At 47.5% G+C, this 7220-nt stretch overlaps 9 non-coding genes across 9 annotated transcripts; all 9 read right to left on the reverse strand.

Annotated features, from left to right (window-relative positions):
- Nucleotides 1-664: 664 nt before the first annotated feature.
- TRNAN-AUU (transfer RNA asparagine (anticodon AUU)) lies at nucleotides 665-737 on the reverse strand. Its single transcript has one exon. It is a non-coding gene; the product is annotated as a tRNA-Asn (tRNA).
- Nucleotides 738-1398: 661 nt separating this feature from the next.
- On the reverse strand, nucleotides 1399-1471 carry TRNAN-AUU (transfer RNA asparagine (anticodon AUU)). Its single transcript has one exon. It is a non-coding gene; the product is annotated as a tRNA-Asn (tRNA).
- A 515-nt stretch (nucleotides 1472-1986) lies between these two features.
- Nucleotides 1987-2059, reverse strand: TRNAK-CUU (transfer RNA lysine (anticodon CUU)). The gene has a single exon. It is a non-coding gene; the product is annotated as a tRNA-Lys (tRNA).
- Nucleotides 2060-3014: 955 nt separating this feature from the next.
- TRNAN-AUU (transfer RNA asparagine (anticodon AUU)) lies at nucleotides 3015-3087 on the reverse strand. The gene has a single exon. It is a non-coding gene; the product is annotated as a tRNA-Asn (tRNA).
- A 514-nt stretch (nucleotides 3088-3601) lies between these two features.
- TRNAN-AUU (transfer RNA asparagine (anticodon AUU)) lies at nucleotides 3602-3674 on the reverse strand. Its single transcript has one exon. It is a non-coding gene; the product is annotated as a tRNA-Asn (tRNA).
- A 661-nt stretch (nucleotides 3675-4335) lies between these two features.
- On the reverse strand, nucleotides 4336-4408 carry TRNAN-AUU (transfer RNA asparagine (anticodon AUU)). The gene has a single exon. It is a non-coding gene; the product is annotated as a tRNA-Asn (tRNA).
- Nucleotides 4409-4923: 515 nt separating this feature from the next.
- TRNAK-CUU (transfer RNA lysine (anticodon CUU)) lies at nucleotides 4924-4996 on the reverse strand. The gene has a single exon. It is a non-coding gene; the product is annotated as a tRNA-Lys (tRNA).
- A 955-nt stretch (nucleotides 4997-5951) lies between these two features.
- Nucleotides 5952-6024, reverse strand: TRNAN-AUU (transfer RNA asparagine (anticodon AUU)). The gene has a single exon. It is a non-coding gene; the product is annotated as a tRNA-Asn (tRNA).
- Nucleotides 6025-6832: 808 nt separating this feature from the next.
- Nucleotides 6833-6905, reverse strand: TRNAN-AUU (transfer RNA asparagine (anticodon AUU)). The gene has a single exon. It is a non-coding gene; the product is annotated as a tRNA-Asn (tRNA).
- Nucleotides 6906-7220: the final 315 nt, after the last annotated feature.

A 7220-nucleotide genomic window follows, 5' to 3' on the forward strand; every position in this document is an offset into this window, starting at 1 on the left:
AGCCCAAAAATTATATCGTCGTCAGGTATTGTGGAAAAACTTTGACTTTTTACGTCACATCTGAGATCTCACAACACCGCTCCGGGATGGGCTCGAACCACCAACCTGTCGGTTAACAGCCGAATGCGCTAACCATTGCGCCACGGAAGCCCAAAAAATAAACGTTCGTCAGGTATTGTGGGAAAACTTTGACTTTTTACGTCACATCTGAGGCCTCACAACACCGCTCCCGGATGGGCTCGAACCACCGACCTTTCGGTTAACAGCCGAACGCACTAAGCATTGCGCAATGGAAGCTTAGAATTTAAAATGTTGTCAGGTATTGTGGAAAAAGTTTGGCTTTTTACGTTACTTTTGAGATCTCACAACACCGCTCCCGGGTGGGCTCGAACCACCAACCTTTCGGTTAACAGATGAACGCGATAACCATTGCGCAACGGAAGCCCAAAATTATATCGTCGTCAGTAATTCTGGAAAAACTTTGACTTTTTACGTCACATCTGAGACTTCACAACACCGCTCCCGGATGGGCTCGAACCACCAACCTTTCAGTTAACAGCCGAACGCGCTAACCATTGAGCCACGGAAGCTCAGAAATTCAATGGTTGTCAGGTATTGTGGAAAAACTTTGACTTTTTACGTTACATTTGAGATCCCGCAACACCGCTCCCGGGTGGGCTCGACCCACCAACCTTTCGGTTAATAGCCGAACGCGCTAACCATTGAGCCACGGAAGCTCAGAAATTAAATGGTTGTCAGGTATTGTGGAAAACTTATGACTTTTTACGCTACATCTGAGACCCCACAACATCTCTCCCGGGTGGGCTCGAACCACCGACCTTTCGGTTAACAGCCGAACGCACTAAGCATTGCGCAATGGAAGCTTAGAATTTAAAATGTTGTCAGGTATTGAGGAAAAAGTTTGGCTTTTTACGTTACTTTTGAGATCTCACAACACCGCTCCCGGGTGGGCTCGAACCACCAACCTTTCGGTTAACAGATGAACGCGATAACCATTGCGCAACGGAAGCCCAAAATTATATCGTCGTCAGTAATTCTGGAAAAACTTTGACTTTTTACGTCACATCTGAGACTTCACAACACCGCTCCCGGATGGGCTCGAACCACCAACCTTTCAGTTAACAGCCGAACGCGCTAACCATTGAGCCACGGAAGCTCAGAAATTCAATGGTTGTCAGGTATTGTGGAAAAACTTTGACTTTTTACGTCACATCTGAGACCTCACAACACCGCTCCCGGATGGGCTCGAACCACCAACCTTTCGGTTAACAGCCGAACGCACTAAGCATTGCGTCAAGGAAGCTTAGAATTTAAATTGTTGTCAGGTATTGTGGAAAAACTTTGACTTTTCACGTTACATTTGAGATCTCACAACACCGCTCCCGGGTGGGCTCGACCCACCAACCTTTCGGTTAATAGCCGAACGCGCTAACCATTGAGCCACGGAAGCTCAGAAATTAAATGGTTGTCAGGTATTGTGGAAAACTTATGACTTTTTACGCTACATCTGAGACCCCACAACATCTCTCCCGGGTGGGCTCGAACCACCAACCTTTCGGTTAACAGCTGAACGCGCTAAACTTTACGCCATGGAAGCCCAAAAATTAGATTTTCGTCAGGCATTGTGGAAAAGCTCCGACGTTTTACGTTACATCTGAGACCTCACAACACCGCTCCCGGATGGGCTCGAACCACCAACCTTTCGGTTAACAGCCGAACGCGCTAACCATTGCGCCACGGAAGCCCAAAAATTAGATTTTCGTCAGGCATTGTGGAAAAGCTCCGACGTTTTACGTTACATCTGAGACCTCACAACACCGCTCCCGGATGGGCTCGAACCACCAACCTTTCAGTTAACAGCCGAACGCGCTAACCATTGCGCCACGGAAGCCCAAAAATTAAATGTTCGTCTGGTATTGTGCAAAAACACTGACTTTTTACGTTACATCTGAGACATCACAACACCGCTCCCGGGTGGGCTCGAACCACCAACCTTTCGGTTAAGAGCCGAACGCGCTAACCATTGCACCACGGAAGCCCAAAAATTAAATGGTCGTCAAGTATTGTTGAAAAACTTTGGCTTTTTACGTTACATTTGAAATCTCACAACACCGCTCCCGGGTGGGCTCGAACCACCAACCTTTCGGTTAACAGCCGAACGCGCTAACCATTGCGCCACGGAAGCTCAGAAATTCAATGGTTGTCCGGTATTGTGGAAAACTTATGACTTTTTACGCTACATCTGAGACCCCACAACACCTCTCCTGGGTGAGCTTGAACCACCAACCTTTCGGTTAACAGATGAACGCGATAACCATTGCGCAACGGAAGCCCAAAAATTATATCGTCGTCAGGTATTGTGGAAAAACTTTGACTTTTTACGTCACATCTGAGATCTCACAACACCGCTCCGGGATGGGCTCGAACCACCAACCTGTCGGTTAACAGCCGAATGCGCTAACCATTGCGCCACGGAAGCCCAAAAAATAAACGTTCGTCAGGTATTGTGGGAAAACTTTGACTTTTTACGTCACATCTGAGGCCTCACAACACCGCTCCCGGATGGGCTCGAACCACCGACCTTTCGGTTAACAGCCGAACGCACTAAGCATTGCGCAATGGAAGCTTAGAATTTAAAATGTTGTCAGGTATTGTGGAAAAAGTTTGGCTTTTTACGTTACTTTTGAGATCTCACAACACCGCTCCCGGGTGGGCTCGAACCACCAACCTTTCGGTTAACAGATGAACGCGATAACCATTGCGCAACGGAAGCCCAAAATTATATCGTCGTCAGTAATTCTGGAAAAACTTTGACTTTTTACGTCACATCTGAGACTTCACAACACCGCTCCCGGATGGGCTCGAACCACCAACCTTTCAGTTAACAGCCGAACGCGCTAACCATTGAGCCACGGAAGCTCAGAAATTTAATGGTTGTCAGGTATTGTGGAAAAACTTTGACTTTTTACGTTACATTTGAGATCCCGCAACACCGCTCCCGGGTGGGCTCGACCCACCAACCTTTCGGTTAATAGCCGAACGCGCTAACCATTGAGCCACGGAAGCTCAGAAATTAAATGGTTGTCAGGTATTGTGGAAAACTTATGACTTTTTACGCTACATCTGAGACCCCACAACATCTCTCCCGGGTGGGCTCGAACCACCGACCTTTCGGTTAACAGCCGAACGCACTAAGCATTGCGCAATGGAAGCTTAGAATTTAAAATGTTGTCAGGTATTGAGGAAAAAGTTTGGCTTTTTACGTTACTTTTGAGATCTCACAACACCGCTCCCGGGTGGGCTCGAACCACCAACCTTTCGGTTAACAGATGAACGCGATAACCATTGCGCAACGGAAGCCCAAAATTATATCGTCGTCAGTAATTCTGGAAAAACTTTGACTTTTTACGTCACATCTGAGACTTCACAACACCGCTCCCGGATGGGCTCGAACCACCAACCTTTCAGTTAACAGCCGAACGCGCTAACCATTGAGCCACGGAAGCTCAGAAATTCAATGGTTGTCAGGTATTGTGGAAAAACTTTGACTTTTTACGTTACATTTGAGATCCCGCAACACCGCTCCCGGGTGGGCTCGACCCACCAACCTTTCGGTTAATAGCCGAACGCGCTAACCATTGAGCCACGGAAGCTCAGAAATTAAATGGTTGTCAGGTATTGTGGAAAACTTATGACTTTTTACGCTACATCTGAGACCCCACAACATCTCTCCCGGGTGGACTCGAACCACCGACCTTTCGGTTAACAGCCGAACGCACTAAGCATTGCGCAATGGAAGCTTAGAATTTAAAATGTTGTCAGGTATTGAGGAAAAAGTTTGGCTTTTTACGTTACTTTTGAGATCTCACAACACCGCTCCCGGGTGGGCTCGAACCACCAACCTTTCGGTTAACAGATGAACGCGATAACCATTGCGCAACGGAAGCCCAAAATTATATCGTCGTCAGTAATTCTGGAAAAACTTTGACTTTTTACGTCACATCTGAGACTTCACAACACCGCTCCCGGATGGGCTCGAACCACCAACCTTTCAGTTAACAGCCGAACGCGCTAACCATTGAGCCACGGAAGCTCAGAAATTCAATGGTTGTCAGGTATTGTGGAAAAACTTTGACTTTTTACGTCACATCTGAGACCTCACAACACCGCTCCCGGATGGGCTCGAACCACCAACCTTTCGGTTAACAGCCGAACGCACTAAGCATTGCGTCAAGGAAGCTTAGAATTTAAATTGTTGTCAGGTATTGTGGAAAAACTTTGACTTTTCACGTTACATTTGAGATCTCACAACACCGCTCCCGGGTGGGCTCGACCCACCAACCTTTCGGTTAATAGCCGAACGCGCTAACCATTGAGCCACGGAAGCTCAGAAATTAAATGGTTGTCAGGTATTGTGGAAAACTTATGACTTTTTACGCTACATCTGAGACCCCACAACATCTCTCCCGGGTGGGCTCGAACCACCAACCTTTCGGTTAACAGCTGAACGCGCTAAACTTTACGCCATGGAAGCCCAAAAATTAGATTTTCGTCAGGCATTGTGGAAAAGCTCCGACGTTTTACGTTACATCTGAGACCTCACAACACCGCTCCCGGATGGGCTCGAACCACCAACCTTTCGGTTAACAGCCGAACGCGCTAACCATTGCGCCACGGAAGCCCAAAAATTAGATTTTCGTCAGGCATTGTGAAAAAGCTCCGACGTTTTACGTTACATCTGAGACCTCACAACACCGCTCCCGGATGGGCTCGAACCACCAACCTTTCAGTTAACAGCCGAACGCGCTAACCATTGCGCCACGGAAGCCCAAAAATTAAATGTTCGTCTGGTATTGTGCAAAAACACTGACTTTTTACGTTACATCTGAGACCTCACAACACCGCTCCCGGGTGGGCTCGAACCACCAACCTTTCGGTTAAGAGCCGAACGCGCTAACCATTGCACCACGGAAGCCCAAAAATTAAATGGTCGTCAAGTATTGTTGAAAAACTTTGGCTTTTTACGTTACATTTGAAATCTCACAACACCGCTCCCGGGTGGGCTCGAACCACCAACCTTTCGGTTAACAGCCGAACGCGCTAACCATTGCGCCACGGAAGCTCAGAAATTCAATGGTTGTCCGGTATTGTGGAAAACTTATGACTTTTTACGCTACATCTGAGACCCCACAACACCTCTCCTGGGTGAGCTTGAACCACCAACCTTTCGGTTAACAGATGAACGCGATAACCATTGCGCAACGGAAGCCCAAAAATTATATCGTCGTCAGGTATTGTGGAAAAACTTTGACTTTTTACGTCACATCTGAGATCTCACAACACCGCTCCGGGATGGGCTCGAACCACCAACCTGTCGGTTAACAGCCGAATGCGCTAACCATTGCGCCACTGAAGCCCAAAAAATAAACGTTCGTCAGGTATTGTGGGAAAACTTTGACTTTTTACGTCACATCTGAGGCCTCACAACACCGCTCCCGGATGGGCTCGAACCACCGACCTTTCGGTTAACAGCCGAACGCACTAAGCATTGCGCAATGGAAGCTTAGAATTTAAAATGTTGTCAGGTATTGTGGAAAAAGTTTGGCTTTTTACGTTACTTTTGAGATCTCACAACACCGCTCCCGGGTGGGCTCGAACCACCAACCTTTCGGTTAACAGATGAACGCGATAACCATTGCGCAACGGAAGCCCAAAATTATATCGTCGTCAGTAATTCTGGAAAAACTTTGACTTTTTACGTCACATCTGAGACTTCACAACACCGCTCCCGGATGGGCTCGAACCACCAACCTTTCAGTTAACAGCCGAACGCGCTAACCATTGAGCCACGGAAGCTCAGAAATTCAATGGTTGTCAGGTATTGTGGAAAAACTTTGACTTTTTACGTTACATTTGAGATCCCGCAACACCGCTCCCGGGTGGGCTCGACCCACCAACCTTTCGGTTAATAGCCGAACGCGCTAACCATTGAGCCACGGAAGCTCAGAAATTAAATGGTTGTCAGGTATTGTGGAAAACTTATGACTTTTTACGCTACATCTGAGACCCCACAACATCTCTCCCGGGTGGGCTCGAACCACCGACCTTTCGGTTAACAGCCGAACGCACTAAGCATTGCGCAATGGAAGCTTAGAATTTAAAATGTTGTCAGGTATTGAGGAAAAAGTTTGGCTTTTTACGTTACTTTTGAGATCTCACAACACCGCTCCCGGGTGGGCTCGAACCACCAACCTTTCGGTTAACAGATGAACGCGATAACCATTGCGCAACGGAAGCCCAAAATTATATCGTCGTCAGTAATTCTGGAAAAACTTTGACTTTTTACGTCACATCTGAGACTTCACAACACCGCTCCCGGATGGGCTCGAACCACCAACCTTTCAGTTAACAGCCGAACGCGCTAACCATTGAGCCACGGAAGCTCAGAAATTCAATGGTTGTCAGGTATTGTGGAAAAACTTTGACTTTTTACGTCACATCTGAGACTTCACAACACCGCTCCCGGATGGGCTCGAACCACCAACCTTTCAGTTAACAGCCGAACGCGCTAACCATTGAGCCACGGAAGCTCAGAAATTCAATGGTTGTCAGGTATTGTGGAAAAACTTTGACTTTTTACGTCACATCTGAGACCTCACAACACCGCTCCCGGATGGGCTCGAACCACCAACCTTTCGGTTAACAGCCGAACGCACTAAGCATTGCGTCAAGGAAGCTTAGAATTTAAATTGTTGTCAGGTATTGTGGAAAAACTTTGACTTTTCACGTTACATTTGAGATCTCACAACACCGCTCCCGGGTGGGCTCGACCCACCAACCTTTCGGTTAATAGCCGAACGCGCTAACCATTGAGCCACGGAAGCTCAGAAATTAAATGGTTGTCAGGTATTGTGGAAAACTTATGACTTTTTACGCTACATCTGAGACCCCACAACATCTCTCCCGGGTGGGCTCGAACCACCAACCTTTCGGTTAACAGCTGAACGCGCTAAACTTTACGCCATGGAAGCCCAAAAATTAGATTTTCGTCAGGCATTGTGGAAAAGCTCCGACGTTTTACGTTACATCTGAGACCTCACAACACCGCTACCGGATGGGCTCGAACCACCAACCTTTCGGTTAACAGCCGAACGCGCTAACCATTGCGCCACGGAAGCCCAAAAATTAAATGTTCGTCT

This window comes from Phalangium opilio, unplaced genomic scaffold, assembly GCF_054372755.1.
Source record: "Phalangium opilio isolate 3A_F unplaced genomic scaffold, DU_Popi_V2 ptg001170l_1, whole genome shotgun sequence".
Taxonomy (NCBI): domain Eukaryota; kingdom Metazoa; phylum Arthropoda; class Arachnida; order Opiliones; family Phalangiidae; genus Phalangium; species Phalangium opilio.